The 20,129-nt window shown below is 38.4% G+C and overlaps 1 protein-coding gene and 1 long non-coding RNA gene across 4 annotated transcripts in view; one reads left to right on the top strand and one right to left on the bottom strand.

Moving 5' to 3' along the window:
* The window catches only part of LOC114159970 (trinucleotide repeat-containing gene 6A protein), a 36,600-nt gene extending 32,209 nt beyond the window's left edge, over positions 1-4,391 (bottom strand). For all 3 annotated transcript variants that reach the window (XM_028042273.1, XM_028042275.1, XM_028042272.1), the window contains exons 1-2: positions 4,208-4,391; positions 2,816-2,867 (exon numbers count right to left, since the gene is read on the bottom strand). The gene's annotated coding sequence lies outside the window, so the exon portion shown is untranslated. The remainder of the gene's footprint in view (positions 1-2,815; positions 2,868-4,207) is intronic.
* Positions 1,371-16,601, top strand: LOC114159974 (uncharacterized). Its single transcript, XR_003598691.1, has 3 exons — positions 1,371-1,385; positions 10,435-10,442; positions 16,525-16,601. It is a non-coding gene; the product is annotated as an uncharacterized LOC114159974 (long non-coding RNA).
* Positions 16,602-20,129: the final 3,528 nt, after the last annotated feature.

Genomic DNA, 20,129 nt, shown 5'->3' with positions numbered 1-20,129 from the left:
CACACGCATAACTTCTTTGCCGATCAGAAACTGGTATACTCTTACATCTGTTGCCGTAAAATTTCACATGGCTTCATCGCTCATTTATTTCACCAATCTAAATGAACTGGACCAGGAATCGCTTACAATCCCTCTGAGCTCTGGAGTGGCAGCGCCCTGAAACCTTTCGAAGCAAACGCAGGTAAAGGCGCGCCCATCCCTGATAAACAAACACCGCAGAGTGGCCGCGTGGCTAATTTGCACATCATTTTCATCGATTTGCATCATTTTTATTCTCGCGGAGCCTAAACAGCCGAGGTTTTCCACGCAGGGCAGACGTACTCCACTAATGGACGGTGCATACTTTTCCCCCTTATCACAAGAAGCAAAACACCGAAGGCTTTTATGGCAGAGCAACATGTGACATTTCTGGGCGAGCTGAACAGTATCTGCATGGTGGTGCCAAAACGAAAGCAGTTCATTTCAGGTCAAGATAACCCAAGGAAGGCTAAAAAAATAAATAAATAAATGAAAGAAAGGGGGGAAGGAAACCACTCTGTGTGGCTTTCAGGGGAGCAATGAGTAAATTTTTAGATTTAAAGGTTTGATTTCAAATTTACCATACAAAAAAGAAAATATGCAAATATACTTTTTTAGGACTTAATAAAGAATCCATATAAGAGCAGGAGTGCAAACATTGCAGGTTTTGACCTTTCATAAAAAAAAAAAAGTTAGATTTTCAAGAAACTTACAGTTTTTTGTACTAAAAAGAACACATCTTGTATAAAATCTAAAAGTTCAACAGAACAACAACAACAACAAAAAAAAGCCCTTCCAAAACATTGGTACCTCTCCCAAAAGGTGGTTAAAATAAAGACGCTGCAGAGCTAGACAGCTTGACAACTTGTTTATGCAAAACTGCATTTCTGTGGCTCACATCCTGTCTGAGCATGCATGGGTCAACTAACTGCATCAAACCCTCCGTCTCTGTGCCTGACTTGTTTCTACCTCACAGCCACCTGGGTGTGGTTTATTGCTCCGAGGGGCAACGATGAACTATCTGATCCTCGTAGCCACAAACGCAGTAAAGCGGCTTATCTTGGCAATTTATGACGCCGCGATATCAAAATATAAACATGGCAGCGTGAGCTCTGGGGTTCATTAAGGTTTTTTAAAAAATGGAAAATTTTAAGACCCAATCTAGAAAAAATGACAACGAAGCAAGAAAGCTCAAAATGAGCTTTTTAAAATTGTTCACATTTTTCAAAGATTGGAGTATTTTATTAATCCCAGTAGTCTAACTCTATGTGCAAACAGTTCATATAAAACCATAGAAATAGGGAGAAAAAAAATAGACAACCGGGAGAAACTAGTGTTAGAAAAATTAAACATCAAGTTTACATACAGTACCTAAAAGCAGCGCTCAAAACAATAAGATACATTGTACAAATGCAACAGGAATGAATTCTGGATGTATAAAATGCTTGATTGCTATGTTAGTCTTTATTGTTGATTGTATTTATACATTTACACATTTAAAAATGTACAAAGACAAAACCTTTTTTAAGCTGACCTTAGGGAACAATAATCCAAGCCTGAGAAAAGTAGTAAACCGTTTTAGTACCCTGGAATATTAATAGCACCGTCTCCCATTATTATGTCTTTATAACACTTTCAGCTGGAAAAAATGTTCCTGTGCTGGGAAACTATTAAACACAAAGTAGAATTGCAACCAACCAAACCTGCATGACAGGGTTTACTTAACAACCAAGACACTGACTCTAGTCTGTGTATTATTTCAATATACATAGACTAGAACGCAAATCTCCAAGAACTAAAAAAAAACACAAATATGCTAAAAACAAAAGTGAGAGCACAGAAGTTTCCTGAAGAAATTTAGTGACTTAAAAAGAAAAGACGGACTAAACTGTTCAGTTTTGAATGAGTTGATGATCCACAGCTTCATTGTGTGCCTGCGTGTGGAGCACAAAGAGCTGCACAAACACCCCTCCACACAAAACATCAGGATTCTGGCTTCTCATTTAGCGATTTTAAAACAGCAAAGCTTACTCAGCACAAGCAGCTTGGACCAACCCAGACCCACCAATTCAATTCAAACGGAACTGCATGTGCTAGCATAAGCAGGGGTTGCCCATCCCAGACAAACACACGCCGCTCTGCACGACAAAGACAAGTTCTTTATCACCTAGAGAGAGAAACAGCTAGTAAGTTGTTGGTTTTTTTTGCCAAATACTGAAGTGTACATGTGCTAATCTACCCTCCACCTGAGATAGAAAGTGAAACACATTTCAGATCTTTAAAAAAAAATAAGAAAAGAAATCAAGCTTTGAGTTTTTTTTCTTATTTTTGTTGCATTCCTGAAACAATTTACGACATCATTTTATAATTTTTATAGGTTTGGTCAACATTTTGCTGCTCTTATTTGACTCTAATGATCCCAAACTGCAGGAGGCGACTCATGCTACCCTGGTTTGATTACGTAATAAATGCACAATTTTAGTTATATGTGAGCTTTTAGCATTAAGAATTACCAATTTTCTCCAGATTTCATGAAAAACATTTACTTATAAAAATATGCATACATGTATAAATAATTATGCGAGTATATGTTAGCCATTTTAAGACTGCAAAATGGCTAACACAAGTGAGGTATTCATAACAGAGTGCAAGACAATCTCTAAAATTGTTAGTTTCTGAATATCTACCAAAAAATAATATTCTTCACCAGTACTACTGATTTAAAACCAACTGTGGTCTTTACTGGCAGAACTTAACACACTGATGTGGACGTGTGTGTTTATGATGGTCCACCGACCTGTTAAGATGCTTCAGTTTCTTTGGTGGCAACAGCTTTCGATTCCAAATCTCTGAAATAAATAGAAATGATAAAACATTACTCGCTTAAAGATTCAAAACAATGCTACCACAAGCTAAAACTTTGTCATCTATGGTGATTGTGTTAATATACTGTTATTGTCTTAAACTAATGTAATCAAAGCACATGCCAATTTGTTTGGCTAGATCATGACAAGGTATGAAGACAATATCTCAGTGTCTATAAACGTGTACAATTAATTCAGCATTAAAAAAAATGTTTCAAGAAATGTGGAAATTCGGGTTGAACAGCATAGCAGGAAAACACACAACCAAGATCCGCTAAATGCCTGCCACCGTGAATGAGAAAATGAAAACAGAAAGAGAGTGTGTGTAGGTCAAAGTTGCAGCTCGGGTCCTGATCGGCCATTATCTCAGCTGTTGCCCGAGTTAGAGCTTAACCAACATGGCTTCTCCCGAGCCTGAGGTTTGTTCAGGCGATTTCAAATGCAGAAATCTTCACTGAACATTAAAGTGTTCTGATGCACGTAAATGATAATGTCGCTGCATTTACGATTACTGTCTGATCAGTGAACGCTTTCAGCTGAATGTGGCTGCATCCGGGGGTCGGGGGTATTTAGCTGCACAGTTTGCGTGGTGCTAATGTACCGACAGAGGGCGTTAAATGAGCAGATTTAAAAAATAAATAAAATAAAAAGAAACATCCTATGCAAGTTCATTTTAGCACAAAAAAATTGCGTAGCTAATGTAAACACGCTAAATAAAAAAAGCTCTGCTTTACATTTGCACAGCCGTGTTGCTAATAAAAGTTGCATAAATGCCAAACAGTAGTTCACTGTAACTGCGTCGTCGAATTAGCTACTGCTAACGCTAGAAGCTAATGCTGCTAAGCGGCTAGCCGGTGTTGTATCAAACGCAAGTAACGTAAATTAAATAAATTGGGGGGGAAAAATAGTACATGGGGACTAATTATAACATTTTACTTGTATATAAATTCTACATCCGCAAGAAATATTGCTTCAATGTACCGAATAACATCTTTTGAGAGTAATGTTCGCACAGATGTCGAACAGGGGTTAAACTAGTACTAGTTGGCGCAAGGTTAACCTCTGGATGCCTCCTGATGTAAATATGTTACTCAGACCATTTACTTTCCAGTATCCGCTGCATGAAAACCCGACCTTGCGTTCATAAACTGCAGAAGTACCAATTCATCTACACAAACGCGTCCAGTACATGAACTAGCTACGTCGAAACAGTCGAGGCTAACTAAACAACAGCGACCCGGGTCTCGCACTCCTCCAGTGAATCAGCTCGACAGAAAGAGATTTAAATTTTTTTTTTTAAAAAGACACCGTACAGGAAAACTCACCTCTTTGAAGAATAAAGTGCAACAGAGTGGAAAGGAAAGCCGACTGTAAGGCTAAAGAAATTCAACGCGTTTGCAGCATCTACGAGGGTAAGCATACATCCTGCGTGATCGCCATTTTCTTCATTCGCTTGTGCTCTGCTTTCCCCTCTGAGATCTGCGTTTACCTCACCGGGTGTGTGTGTGTGTGTGTGTGTGTTGTGCTGGAGGAGGAGAGACGGGGCAGGAAACACATAACCACTTCCTCTTCACTGAGAAGTGAAACACAATTAAAAGTAGCCAAATGGTATCGAGAGACAGAGCGACTGCAAAAGAATGCAAATTTGTAGTAAAGGCGAACAGATTCTTTTAAGAGGTCGGTGTGAAGGTGAGGCTACTCTTTAAAATTCATTTACTTTTTGAACAAGAAACACGAAATTACCACAACAAAATAAAATAAACAAATGACACAGAATGAGGGTTTATCTTGAACATAACACAGGTAGTAACAATACCACGAAACATAAAAATAAAAACAAAATCCCATGAATATACTGCATTTATCACTTCTTTCTCCTAATTCTGCTAAAATATTGTAGCAAATTGTCACATTTACAATAACTTATTTGTAGCACATCTTTGTCATTCCAATTGTAGTAAAAAAAAAAAAATGAATAAAACAATTTAAATGGTATAACCCAATTAATTAGTCGGGCTACATACTCATGTAGCTAGCCTGCAGTTGGTGGCTTGACAGAGATGCCACTCAGAGCTATAACTGTAGTTTTTAAATACTGCTGGGGATTTCGGTGTTTGTCTCTTACAGTCAGTGGTCGAGAGAAGGGGCACAGCATTTTATTACAGGAAATATAAATAATAACGATTTATTCTAATGCAAATTCTATTGTAGCTTCTAAAGCCAAGAAGTTAATATTGCCCAAATGCACCTCAATATGATTTTGATATTTTAGGAAAAATCCAACTTAAGACTGAACATGTGTGCTCTTGGATTATGGCAGAAAATTTCCACCATAATGTATCACTTGTACAAAAACTTTACAATTTGTTCACCTGAGTTGTGGAATGATTATAGTGCTCTTGGGTTCCCCCTGTTGGTTTGGAGGGCACAGGCAACGTCCTGGGTCGCCTCTGGTTTTGGTTGTGGGAGAAAGGTCTAGTAATGACACACAAAATGGAAAAAAAATGCTTAAAATAAACACAACTAATACTAGCTACTCAATCCGTTGTGATGCTGCATCCAGGATTTTAAAAGGACGTTCCAGCACAGTCGCTATCAACATTATTTAGATCTGTGGATTATACACACACTATTTCCAGATATGACTGATGGCGTTCCAAAGTTTTCCGCTGCCAGGAACAGATTTTTTGGGAAGATAAGCTAAAGGCCTTTATTTAAGAAATTCCTTGGCTTCAAAAAATGCATCCTGGAAGAGGGAAACATCAAAAATCTGTCATACAATTGCATATAAAAGATTAAAAAAATGTTTTTTTTCCTTTGATCACAAGCTCTTCTCTGATATCCATGTTTGGCTCAGAGTGTTATGTAAGAGGAGGGGAAAAAAATGCAAAAACAACAGAGAAACAAAGTGTGTGGAATCTGCAAACCTTTCATCACGGAGACAATGCTCACTGCTGCCTACAGGAGAGAAGAGCGGTGTGTGCGCGCGAGTGTGTGCGTGTGGAAAGCGACGACCATTGACCCAGCAATTGCAAAAACAACCCCCAGCCTTGTTCGCAAATTACCTCCCTTATCTGTGTGTTTGACTGCGAGGAAGAGCAAGAGGCAGCCTTTGCCTGCTGCCAAGTAATGGTTTTATTTGACCAAGCTTCAAAGACACTGAGATTAGATTACGTAGTGTATGAACTAGGTGTTTGCGACACAAATGTTTTAAAATATACAATCAGTAGTTAAATTGATGGCAAATTTGTTGCAAGTATGGAATTTAGATGTAATACATATTGGTCAGAAGGATTTTATTCTGCTTAATAAAAAAGATAATAAAATTAAACAATTGTTCCAGTTTCACTTTTGAGGCAGTTGCATGGTCCATGTAGAAAAGCATTTACATTTCATACATGACTGCAATAAATTACAACAGTGTAGTTGAGTTAGAAGTTTACATAAACTAAGGTTACTATACGTTCGTACAACTTGGGAAATCCCGGATGAAGCCACCACTTTACAATAGGTTCACTCATAGTAATTGGAAGCCAACCTGATAGAGTATTTTTTGTTGAAAAATTCCAGGAAATCAATGAGGAAAAGATTTGTGGAACCCCCATAAAACTGGATCACACAACGTCCAAGTGCCTGAAGGTGCCATTTTCTTCTGTTCAATTAATTATGTGCAAGTAGAAACGACATGGGAATGTCCAGTCAGGAAGAGACGCGGTCTGAGACCCAGAGATGAGCTTGTCTTAGAAGAAGTTATGTGCATCATCCCCAGAACAAAAATAAATATCTTGTGCCAATATGGGCTAAAATGCCACTTCGAGGGGAAGAAGTCGTGGCTTAAAAGCCACATCCAGTCAGGAACAAAGATTTTAAGTGTTTGGCTAATTTGATCATCATTACATTTAAAGGAAAACAGGACGAAACAAATGTTTTTGTTTTATCTTATCACTGCTGATATTCCGTTTTTTGTTTCTTCCAAATTATGCCTGTATTTTATTAATAAAGGTTTGAATACATTTCCATCTTATCTGGGTCGGTCTTTGTATGCTGCACATAAAGGAAAGGACACCGCATAGTGTGCTGACATGATGACTGATCATTTGGGGGCACTTTGACACATTTATACAAACAAACTTCAAAGCTTAGCAGTCTATCAGGAAACAAAATATCCCAATTTCACTGTGTGCTCTGCGCATGTAAATGACACAAGAGTTCATGTGTTTTTTTTCATACCCTTAGAACAGCTGCCGCTTGTTAGCAAGTCATCGTTTGCCAAAGCCATCTCCAATTCTGAAACGGTTACAAATCAGTGTTTCTGCAGTGATTTCCCTCTCATATTAGGATTAATATGTGGATTGTAAAGATGCACAGAAGAGACAATATGCAGGCACTCAGAGGAGTGTCAGCTGGAATCGAAAACTTAATTCAAATAGAATTAGAAAACAGCGGAGAAATTGAGAAGATCAAACAGCTTAACGGCAAACAGGACATAGAGCATTTTTTTCTATTTGCGTTAAAGTTGCCAGGTAAAAGTCCAGAAAGCAACACAAAGCCTCTGTAAATATTAAATTAAAATGATAAAAAGCTGAAGAATAATAAACAGTTTTATCGGGATTCGAGTCTTTGGTAATGGTCTTCGATAAGGCCGTCACCTAGATAGGAAGAGGACTTCATACGCAGCGAGTCAGAGTTTAATCATTTACTCCTTTAAGCCCACACACACTTACTACACACTCTGCAGGAAGAAAACCTGGTTACTTTGACAAACAATTACATAAGGCAGAAACATATGTCCATATTTTTTGGCAGCGAGGAGGACAAACAAGAGAAAAATGTTTGTCATAAAAAAAGCAGATTTTGGTCAGGTAAATCCAAGGAATCTCCGGTCCGTCTCTTCAAATTGATTTCAAAGCATCTGCATACAATGTTGCAGTAAGTAACATCATGCTTTACCAACTCCTTGAGCACAAATTCATGTTGTGTTAGTTGGAGTTTGTAACATGGGCACTAGATTACATTAAATGCTGAAACTTTATTGTTAAGCCTTCGATATTTGTGTTTATTCGTCAACCTCTATGGACACCAACATATTCTCCCATAAACATTTTTAATAAATGTTGTGAAATATTCATAGGCATCAATCTCTATGGTAAACCCCTCCCTTAGCTTCCACTACAGTTTACAGCCATTATGTTAAATGTTGCTTTAAAAGTATGTTTTTAAAGGTTAAGTTGTGCCCACTGTTGCAGCCTGAAGTGCTGCGTCCACATTTTTCAAAAAAACTCCCAAGTCCTTATGTTGATTGTAGTTTGAAGTTTAGCCTTTAGGTGTCACTACATCAAGCACCTTGAACCTTTAATAGCTAAAACGTATGAACAGATTGGTGTTAAATATATTATATTTATGTGTCAGTCTGTTAAAAAGGAAAAATATTCCCATCCGGAATTTCTTTTTTCTTCAAGCCTGTGGTTTGTAAGTAAGGATGAAAATAGTATGGCTTTCCACTGACGTTGGCATCTTGAGCTGAATCCCTGAGTTCTGCAAAGAAAAATATGGGGAAAGAGAGTGAAGTCAGAGAGAGGAGAGGAAATGAAACAGGGAGATTATGTGAAGAGGGGGCTGAAGGGTGCATGAGACAGACAGAAGAAGGTCAGAAAAAAGATTTGCATGTCAAGTAGTGATAGGCTTGTCCTGAGTAGAAACGTTCACACTCACAGGCTGCGGCGTTCACAGTGTGCGCACTGCTTATGCATGAAGTGTCACATTATATTTCTACTGGTCCCTTCAGTGTGATTACTGCATTTTAGAGGCCTCTGTTGTTTCTGTCAGCATAAGTGCAGTTTGGTAGTAATTATAAGACTTATTATGTCAAATGAGAAGTTGTAAATATTGCACAAAAAAAAAAAGTACAGATTAGACTGCTTGCAAAGACAACATACAAGCCCATGAGAGTTTAATATCTCCCTATTTTTTAATGCAAAGTTAGACCGATTGACCTAATAGGCAGAATATTCTAGAGCGGGATTCAAACCCAGGACCTTCTCGCTGGAAGGCATCAGCTACCAACTGCACTCAAATTTTTTTGTTCAGTTTTTGAGGCATATTTGTACTTATTTGTGTAAATTAAAGCACTAAGCCTCCTACAGTTTTAAAATAAAATTCTTTGGTATTTATGAATCACCTGCCTGCCCGATCCCTTAATTGGTTCCAGATGTTCTTGCCTTTTTGTCAGTTTCTACCCCCATTTTATCCTGTCCTATCAAGTACTTTCAAGTATTTTTTATGAATTGTTTAGATTTATGGTCACAAACACGCACGAGGTTTTGAATCAGCAGAAAGTCATGCTAAGTGTGCCACAGTAGGTGTCTGCATAATGCATTCAGGTTTATCACCTATTTTAAATTCATCCGTGTTTAATATTCATACGCGTGATTCAAACCTGGTGGTAGCCATTTATTACTGCAGGAGCCTGTCACATACATCTCTGCTGTATATATATTTTTTACAGGGTAGGGAGTGGTAACACTGGGCAGAGACATGCAAAAATCCTTCCAATGCAAAATGTTCGGTTGTATCAGGAGAAATAATTTTTGAAAATTAAAGACGTTTCATCTGTTTGACCTCCAAATTTCAAAACAAAACAAAAGCCACTGCTGGCAATGTTGCTTTGTGGAGGATTTAAAGAAGGTGTCATAATTTCAAAGTGGAACAAAATATGTTTAAATTATGTTCCACGTTTAAAGAATCTAAAAGAGGTGGTGGGGATTTGTCTTCAACCTCATCTTATTCTGATAAACATAAATAAAATGGAGTGTTGGTCTGCTAAATCTCCCAGAATACATTGAGTTTGTGGTTCTAACAAAACAAAATGTGAAAAGAATCAGAATTGTGATGAATACGTGGTACGTTGCTAAATCAAATCTTGAATGGGTGTTCAGGACAGGAAGTGGGCAAAAATGTGTCTATTTGGACATCTAATCACTTTATTAACCACACCAAACTTTGGAAATAAAAGGAAATTAATCTGTTTCCTTAATTGGAGCATATCTAGATGCTTAGAAGGATCAGAGGACTCAGTTTTTTGAGAAAATGATAGTGACCACATTAAGTTTTAAGGAAGACACCTCAACTGTAGAAGCTCCTTTAAAAAAATGGATGGCAAAAGAAAATATACTTGCATGTGCAGGTGACAATGAACTTTAAATAAATAAATAAATAATTTGTTTAAGAGTGGTTGGGCTGCCCCCAAGCTGGTGCCTCTCTAGGAAGTAAGGCGCCTCGTACATATTAAAAATTAAAAATGTGATCTAAAAATACATATATATCCTATATGGACCCAAAATCAAGGCATCTGCATCAGATACCTCTCTTCTCTCAGCAAAACAAAACCAAAACAACAAAAATAAGAACACCCGTGTGCACGACACCCTATCAGCGTTTTTGATTGTTTACGTTCCATTCTCAAAAGTTTCATGATTTTTACGCTCCGCTTCAATGCAGGAATATTGGAATGTTGCCGGGGGTATTTTTCCCCAGCCAGAGGGGAAAAAGGAAGTACAGCAGGTGATTGTGACCTCATCCTGCGACGGGTCTACAGCATCCAGTCTGAGCTGAGAACCATTGTCATGGACAGAGTCAACGCTGCCCCTTTGTTCGTGCTGGCGGAGAGGCAGAAAGAGAGCGTAAATGCACTTCAAAGTGTGAATGACAAAGAGGAGAATGGCCTGATGGGAGGGAAGTGTCGTCAGGGAAAATAAAGGAGAGGAGAAAAGAGCCATATCCTCACGGTGAAAGGCTTTGTTCTGTTAAAAGTTTTGCCACTTGCAGCCATACATTAATGTAATCAAAATTCCCCGTTTCTTTCCTGTTGGGAAGATCCCAGACTTTCAAATGCAGCGTTTTGAAGGTCTGATGATGATGCAAATTTCTCAGTCAGTTAATCTCATGAATAACATTTTTGCTCTTTTCTCACAGATGAAAAAGGCAGGACAGTGTGAGTAGCCTGATGTGAATTGTTTGAGAGCTCAGAATGTTCCAGTGCGAGGTGGGGGGAGGCTGTGAGGGCGTGTGTGTGTGTGTGTTTGCGTGCGGGCGTGTGTGTGTGTGTGTTCAGGCTGCCCTGGCATGCTGCCAGTCTCTGGGTCTCTCATTACCACTGTGCCTGCATAAGTGTGCATGTGGGTCTTTGTATGTGTGAGTGCGTGTGCGTGCGTCAGTGTTTGAGCGCGCTGCGGGAGCATGTCAGTGTGACGGGCGTAACCATGGCAACGCCAGAGCAGGTTCCAGATGTAATGCATCATATTTCTGCAGGAAGGAGCTCAGCCATATCCACAAACACACACACACACACACACACACACGCATGCACACCCCCACACAGATTAGTTTAATCAAGCTTCATTGAAATATCTCTGCTGCCCTTTAAATTTTCCCCTCATTCCAAGAGAGGAGACCGAGCGACTGGGAAAACGCACGTAAATACACACACAGTGTCTTACAAAAGTATCAATAACCATTAACTTTGTCACGTTTTTCTCATTAAATGTAAACCTGTATGTCTTTTGCTGGGATTTCATGCAACAGACCGAATGCAGGACGTGGAAAAGCAAAGCAAAAACAAAACAAAAAGAATATGTTGCAAAAATTGGTTCGCCTGTTAAATGATCTTCATGGGAAAAATTGAATTTGATCAAATTGGTTCCTTATTTTAGGATTTAGCTTCAAAATATCTGAAAAGTGTGGTGTGCTTTCATAGAACTAGGCTTATATATTTGCCATAAACTAAATCTGCTCCAACCCACGGCTTTAAAGGTGACCAAATTAGTAAAAAGAGTCTATATAAATCCAGCAGTTTTGTGAAAGGTAACTCTGGAGGAGCTGCAGAGATCCAAGTGGCAGGTAATACACAAATCTAACTTTTTCTAAAAAATGTAAATAAACTAAAAAGAAACAAATATTGTTCAAAGAACCTGTTTAATAAAGCTTGTCAAAAAATAATCCACTCAAGGAAACATGGTGGTGGCAGCATCAGGTTATGCTTTTCTCCAGTAGATACAGAGACGTTTGTCAGAGCCGATTTGAAAACAGATGAAGAAAGATACAGGACAATCCTTTATATTGAAACTTATTTTGTTTTATTTCTGCACTGCTTTTTGTCAGTGTACCTCACCAAAACCCAATAAAAATAAATTTAAAGCCTTTGTTCTCTATTCATGCGTCAATATATTTTTATCCACTAAACTATATATATATATATATATATATATATATAAAAGAATGTTACAACCATCTGGCTTCTTTGAGCTTGCGGTGAGGTACCTTTGCACATCAAAATGAATCACACCAAACTTCCTGTGTTTTTATTGTTTCATCTGATAACCCAAAGATAAAGATCTAAGCACTTTATTTAGCGTAGTCACAGTCCTGCATGTGGTGTTGGTGCCTTTTCTCACAAAGCTGAAGCTCAGGATAAGGGTTCAAAAGTTGCTACGTAACATTATTATGTTGCTGTTGTTCTTTTATGGGGGAGTGTTCATGTGGTTTAATGATTTTCAACCACTTTTTTTTCTTTCACTTTTGCACACACAAACTCTGGCTAATATGTTTACAACTTAGTCTACAAATGTATTCTTTAATATATATATATATATAATCTCAGCCAGGTTTTTATATTAGACGTCGGTGACGGCAGATGAGCTTAAAAATAGAGCTAAAACTAAGCACCTCTTTGCTGAATGTCTGAGACTAAAACTATAAAAGCACATTTTATTTCCCCGCGCTCAAATACCTACACTAAAACCCCACCTCTCTTTAAGCTTCCTTCCTTTCATCTCTTCACCCTGTCCTCCTTCACTCTGTCCTGCTATCTTCCATCTATCCCTGCAGCAGGCCTCCAATAAAACCAGGTTCCTCTGTTAGCGGTTCGGAGTGTGGAGACCTCTGTTCATGTGAGAGAAAGGAGAGCATGTATAAAACAGGAAGGAGGCGGTATCAAAGTGTGTCACTGTGTCAATGAGAGTGTGTAGAGTTTCCATCTACATGGCTTATTCATGTTGGAGTAGAATTACAGGCAATCCAAACATAAACAATCGCGAGTAAGTATTCCCACTAAATTAAAAACTGAACGAAAAGTAGATCATCTTGAGATTTTCAGTTGAAGAAAAAAATTAACAAATGTCAAATTAAAAACAAATAATTTTGTGATGAGTGTTTGCAGGTCATAAAGATGCTGCTGCAACCATTTCAGGTTCAGGGAATTCACAAAAGGTTGACTGGATTGAATTGTTCCATTAGTTTGGCAAACATTTACGTTATTGAAGTTAGGAATGAGAGTCTGAAGTGCAAGTCTGAAAAAATGGACAAAAACCCTCCAGATAAAGTCTAATCAAGCTGTATAGATATATTACCATCTCTAAATTGTCTACATTTAATGTGTCCAGGCAGATTCGGTGGGACGGATTGCTTTACTGTGTCAGAGCAGTAAAGCATAATAATAATTAAGAATAATAATTCTACAGTGAATATAGATAAACGTAAAATACTCCCCTGGCTGCATATTTGATTTTAATACATTTACGCAAGGATAATTTAAAAAAAGATAAAGATGCGTGATTTGACCCGCTCCAATTAAACCTGAGACGTAAACTGACAAATGTAATAAGAGAGGAAATCTGAATACTGCAGCTCATCCCGTTTTGGCAAGGCTGTGGGAATTGTAGCCATGGTTTCACGCTTTTAGCTGACAGGAGGAACACCTGATGTGTTTTTCTTCCCTGCTGCTTCAAGATTTAACATGTAGTCAAAGAAAATGTAGTTTGTGAAGAAAAGAGAAAGCAAAACTCACGAAAAACAACCGGCGACATAAAACTGAAAGTAAAAAAAAAAACAAAACAAAAAAAATCCCACCAAAAGCTCAAACTAAAAAGAACATAAAATTGAAACAAAAACAAAAATGTTTAATGTATAGTTGACCTTGTTTTATTTCAGAAATGTTACATGGTAACATCCAGATTAATAATAAAAAAGTACAGCAGCATTCCTCCTCCTCTCTGATTGTCTCTTACACACATCCACAAGTTTGTATTTCTAACCATATTAGAAAGTCTATTGACTTCCATTCATTTAAGGAAATCCATTAGTGCCCTCCATTAGTGTCTGCTCTTTTCCTAATCATTACCAGTTCAATACTAACTTACACTACACTCACAACACGGTTCTAAAGCTAAAAAATAAAAAATAGAGGTTCACAGATGAAAAGTGACCATAAACTCCCTAGATAGGCAAATTTTACAAGGTGAGGAATGGTGACCTCCCACCTCTGTCAACCCAACAACATCTCCATATCAATGGCAGCAAGATAATCAGGTTGCTGGTTCACACAAGTCCTCACACACACACACTTACACACGCCTTAAAGAAAAACTTCAGGCCTTTGTCCTTATACTTCCATTTCTCTTATTTCCTCGGTGTATTTTTATGTTTTTAATTTCTGCACACGCAGAACGCAAGTATGGCATTAGGATGTTGTTTTCATTCTCTTTAGGGTTTCCACATCAGAACTGCTTTTATGATGACTACAATCCAAATTTACACTAAAAAAAATTTTTTTTTCCAAGTATCTCAATCTGAGACGTTTCACCTGAAGGAACCAGAAAAACCTTGTGACAAAACTACTAAAGTAATTTACTGGAAACGTTTGTGATAAAAGACAGTTTGAGGAAGAGAATAATCTCTGAACCTTATGTTTTGTTTTGTTTTTTAATATATCCAAGTCATATTACAGTGTACTATCTAAATGAAATGGAGTCAAGATCTGCAAAATTGAAATTAACATCCATCACAGGAATACAGAGTCAGCACTAGTGCAAGCTAACATCATAAATATACAATTAAAATTAATACAATACAAATGGATACAGGCTGTTTGGACCTTTGTCTGTAATGTGACGAAAAGTTTATTGCACACATAAAAGAGATTTCAGCAGCAACCACTGTCCAGTGGTCAAAACAGACGCTGTTAAATCTCCCACTGGAATGATTTACCTACACAGTGAAGGAGAAGCTGCAAGTCCTTTAAGTGATTTGAGGATCCTTTATTAAATGACACTACGCAGTTAAACTTACTGGATACTTAAAGTGACTAATTATCGCAGTAATAATAATAAAACAACCTAGACTTTATGATTGGAGCAAAGTATGGTGCAATAACTGTTTGTTTTTTTTTACACCCTTTCCATTATGTCATACTTTAACTAAATAATAAAAAAATGTATATTTCCTTTTTTGCATAGGTTTGACATGTAAAATGTAAATCGCGCATGTTTAACAAATGACTACTTGAATTAATTGAAAAATAAATAAATAAATATTTGTGAACGCTAAGGCCTTCTGTTCACCTGATAAATGTCATTACAAGAAAAAACTAAATTTGATCAAATTTGCATCTTATTTTAGGATTTGGCTTCAAAACATCCACCTTCATTAAACCGCTCTAAACGAACCTCACCACTGTTTCATTGATCCTTTTATAGTTTTAGTGGGAATGATTACTTCAAATCTACCTCAGTTTATCTCTTTTTAGTTAGTTTCAGTTAGTCATTGCCACCATCTTGACCAGCAATCCATAGAAGAAGAGATGAACAGGAGCTAAAAATATTGTATTAGTAACAACAATAATAAGTTATTATACTTTTTTTTTCTTTTCTTAATTCCAAGAATCTCAGGTGGACCTTTGGGCTTCTTCACAATACAGTGTGTCCATTTTTACCCTGATGACAGCACCCTGATTCCCATAATTCCCCTCCCCTCTCCATGGTAATCAGCTGTTGTTGCCATGGACGTACAAATTAAACAAAGTGCTCCACGTTCGCCCGGTCTAAGCCACAGAGGGAGGTCGACGTCAGGCTCGCAAATAGAGACAAAAATGCGTGCTCACCGCTTGTAAGGGCGAGTACTTCATCTTGTGAAAATGTCTGTGCTGGTGACTCACTCTCACGTCTCCCTTCATCTGTCCGAGACACATGTTTTCAGGAGGACATGCTCGGCACAGAAAGGTTTTCCTGCTCCAGAGAGAGCGCTCTTAACCTTTTGCAAACAACTATAAATAAGGTGTCTAGACAGCCGAGCCGTGGGCCTGCCCTCTGGTGGGAGGTCCACACACAAAACAAGCGAATGTGACAACAGAGAAGAGGGGGTTAGACGGTACGCTGTTAATAAATATGCATGATCTGCACAGTTCTTCAGGGGGGAAAAAAGAAAGAAAAAAGAATGATTCATCCCTTTGCCTTACTTTTGATGGCCTTCACGCAAGAGACACTTGGAAAAAAGGCAGATGGAAAACAATGTTTCCTTAAGAATGATTTTTTCTTTTCATTTCAATCAGTCAAATTTTATTTGTATAGCGCCTTTCAGCAACAAGGCACTTCGTAGTGCTTTACATCATAAAAACACAAAAATCATAGAACACACAGTCAACAATTGAAACATTACGTTTTGTCAAGTGCCATCGTTACACACCAGATTCATATTTTACTAATCGATAATTCATTAGTAGTAGTAGTCAGCTTTTTATACTTGCTGTCTCACAATTTTTTCCATCCGTCTTATTAGCTTTTCTACAGGGTGGGCCATACGTTTTCATACATAGGAGAACGTAAAATGTATATTTCTGTTATATTTCAGATTCCCAAGAAGATGCGTTTGATAAAAGAGCAATGAATGGAAATTATACTGATGACTTTTGGGAAGCAGTCGCATGGTTGCACAAAACTTTAACAGAAAACATGGAACGAGCGTCACATGTGACACTGTGGCAAAACTTATTTGCAAGTTTCAGAAAACTGGAAATGTTGCAGATCAGCCACGAAGTGGTCCAAGTTGTGCAGCGACTACACAGAGTCCCACAAAAATAAAAACTGTTGTCCAATATAAAATGTTAATTTTTTCTATGTATGGAAACTTATGGCCCACCCTGTATTTTAATTTTCCAAGTATTCAGTATGACGACTTCAACGGGTTGCTGATTTTGGTTTCCGAAAATCCCCCACACACACATGCACGCGCACACCCACCCACACACAATGTCACAATGTAGAAGTTTCTTTGTAGAATAAAGGTGTGGTAAATATTTCAGTATTCCCAAATTTTGTAGATTTCGAAGTAAATAGGATCAAATATCCCGAATCACATAAAATAATAATAATAATTAAAAAAAAACAGAAGAGAAATAACCCTTTAATCAGATTGCTACCCAAGCGTCATTGGCACAGCGTCAGGCCAAATCTTTGTACAATGCTTGGCAATCATTATATTTATTAAAATAATTACAGCTTTCTTGATGATAACACAACCTCCATCCATGATGAAACTGATTTGATTGAGAGCGCCGGAACAGCGAATTAGAGCAGTGATGAGTCAAACGTTTTCATTTTGGATCGCTTCAGTGTTTTCCTGCTTTGCAGGGAAGCCACTTTGTTTCATTGTCGCCGCACACAAAGAGACAATCTTTCCTGTTTTTGACAGAAATTGCCAAAAACTGAGCAATTTAATTATTAAAACAAGATGGTTATATGATAGGGACCCAGGTCCTGTTTTTAAGCACATTACTGTTAGAAAAAAAAACTTGGTCTGAAAAATCTAAACTGCTCTGTTCTGGATCTTTAAAAACCCGGCCGGCATGTGAAATAAAAAACTTTCCAGAAATATTCATATTTTTTTCCTCATTTAACAATCATGTAACAATCACAAACTTTGGGTTCTTTGTAGGATTTTATGCAATAGATCTACAGACAGTTTGGCATGATTGCAAAGTAGATGGAACGTGACACATATTACCATTTTCAAATAATCTGAAAAGTGTGGCATGCACTTGCATTCAGCCAAACTCTCTCCAGCGCCTCCCGAAGCTCAGTTAGTTTTGAGTCCTAGGGTTTGCGAACATCAGTTCCAGAGATCAGGTCCTGTCCCAGAGACTCAATGTGATGTAGGTTCGGACTTTGACTAGACCACTCTAACACACAGATAACAGAGGTGAGGCTGCATGTTAAGACTCAGTCCTGCTGGAAGGTGAACCTCTGCTGCTTTTTCTAAGGTGTATCAGAGTAAAGGGTCTGGATGTAGGATGTAGTAGTGGTGGCTCTCCCTGATGCAGACAAAAAAAACCCCAAAACGTCGGCTCAGAAACGTCGGCAGGGTGAATTACCACCTGCATTCTACACACACAAAAATGAGACTCTATGCGTCACAATGCTGAGAAAGAAAAAGTGTTATGTTAATTAGTTAGAGGCCACCGTCTCTCATACGGAGGTGAGGAGGGATTTAAACCCCTTCTTAGACAGGACATAGCCGGCCCTGGGCAAAGGCACAGGCACACAGTTCGCTGCAGCCTGAGAGGCTCATTGTTATTCTGCACACAGTTGTGGTCACAGACAGGGCCAGGCAGGCAGGAATCTGCACACACACACACACACACACACACACACACACACACACACACACACACACACACACACACACACACACACACACACACACACACACACACTGTGTGGGACGGAGGGGCGCATGTTGTCAGGACACCTTACAAATGCTAAATTCCACACCAGATTAAGAAACACAAAAGCAGATCTGATTTGCATGGACACAATTGCACAAGCCGCAGCACACATTCCATCAGTCCGAAAGAAACATCTGGCCTCAGCAGACTCCCTCACCACACGCCTCCAACAGCGCACAGAAGAAACCTAAAGCCTCTCAAGGGTCTCGGTAATGTTAACGCGTCTGCGGAAGGACAGTCCGGCATCGCTGTCCCACTCTAAGCGTCTTTGAACTCAGCGCCTCGGTGCGTGTGGCTGATGTGAAAAGCGTCACGTGTTCCTCGCTGCTTCTGACACGAGAACGTTTGAACAAAACGTTCCCGCAGTTGCATTTAAGCTAAGCTTCATTCATCTATTGAACTGTATGTAAAAGATGTGAGAAGTTTGCACATTCTCACAACAGTCATCAATATAGATCATTTTTTCAGGATGATAACACAACACAAGATTATCCATTATATTTCTTTAATCTGCACAAGCGTTAAAATGGCACATACAAATGGTTTTTTATTTATTTATTTTTTTTACTAATTTTGATGCAGTATTGGATCACCTGGGCCCAATACTGCTAATGTGAAAATTGCTGGCCCTCTTTTATTAAACCATATTCAGTTCATACAACTAACATTTTCTTCAATCAAGACATAAACAGCTCAGTAAAAAAAAAAATATTGTTCTTGTTGAATACAGTAATTATAGTATTGAGTGAAACTAACCGCCAGTGTCCCCACTGCTTTCTGTATTTATCATCATTACAATGCAAACCATCAGTGCCACTCGTTCTTTATCTAATCTTGGTCACTCAGATCCATATCAGGTCTTGGATTAGGGACAGCGGAAGTCCATCCAAGTCATCAAATACATGACTGGAAAGAAAATTTGAAGAAAAAACACATACACTGTCTTTCATTAGCAGAAATATACCAGCTTACCACTACTACTACATATTGCATTCAAGCAGCCCTTTGTTGCACACGGTGGTGTTGTGATTTCACGTATTGCACATCGAGTTAGAGGCAGAACTGCACTGGGTACAATCTTCTACTTATGAATAATTAAAGGAATCTTTACCGGAAAAGTTTATGAGTACAACTTACTTATATTTGATTGGAAAATGAGCAGCAGAGTGATAGGTTTGAATCCTGACCAGCAACTTTCCGTACGGCGTTAGTTTGTTTTTCCCATGTTTGGTTCTCTGGTTCCTCCAGCTTCTTCCCACCATCCTCTTTTAATTGCTCACAGGTATGAATTGTGTGCATGGCTTTTTGTTCTAGCTGCCTCGGTTTTGCCCTATGATAGGCTGTTGACTCGTCCATGTTGTACCTTGGAAGAGTCAACAGCCTCGGCCTGTCCTAATTTACACAGGACATGACGAGGTACATCCCCCTCAGAAATGACCTTGTTGCACTTGTTGAAAGCTCAAACAATACCCAATGTTATATTAAAATGTTACATAATCATATGTATATGATAGATTATATTACATATGTATTACCTGAACACCCATTGGTAAGAATCAACCCAATAACTACAACTGCAAAGCTCCCAAAACTGCCCTAACAAGTGTTTGCTGATGCAGCCGACCCTAAACAAGCCAATTTGCATATGCCCACACACTCACCCACACACCCACACACCCACCCACACACACACAGCC

Source organism: Xiphophorus couchianus, chromosome 16 (genome assembly GCF_001444195.1).
Source record: "Xiphophorus couchianus chromosome 16, X_couchianus-1.0, whole genome shotgun sequence".
NCBI lineage: Eukaryota > Metazoa > Chordata > Actinopteri > Cyprinodontiformes > Poeciliidae > Xiphophorus > Xiphophorus couchianus.
This window is presented reverse-complemented; position numbering and strand designations above follow the sequence as displayed.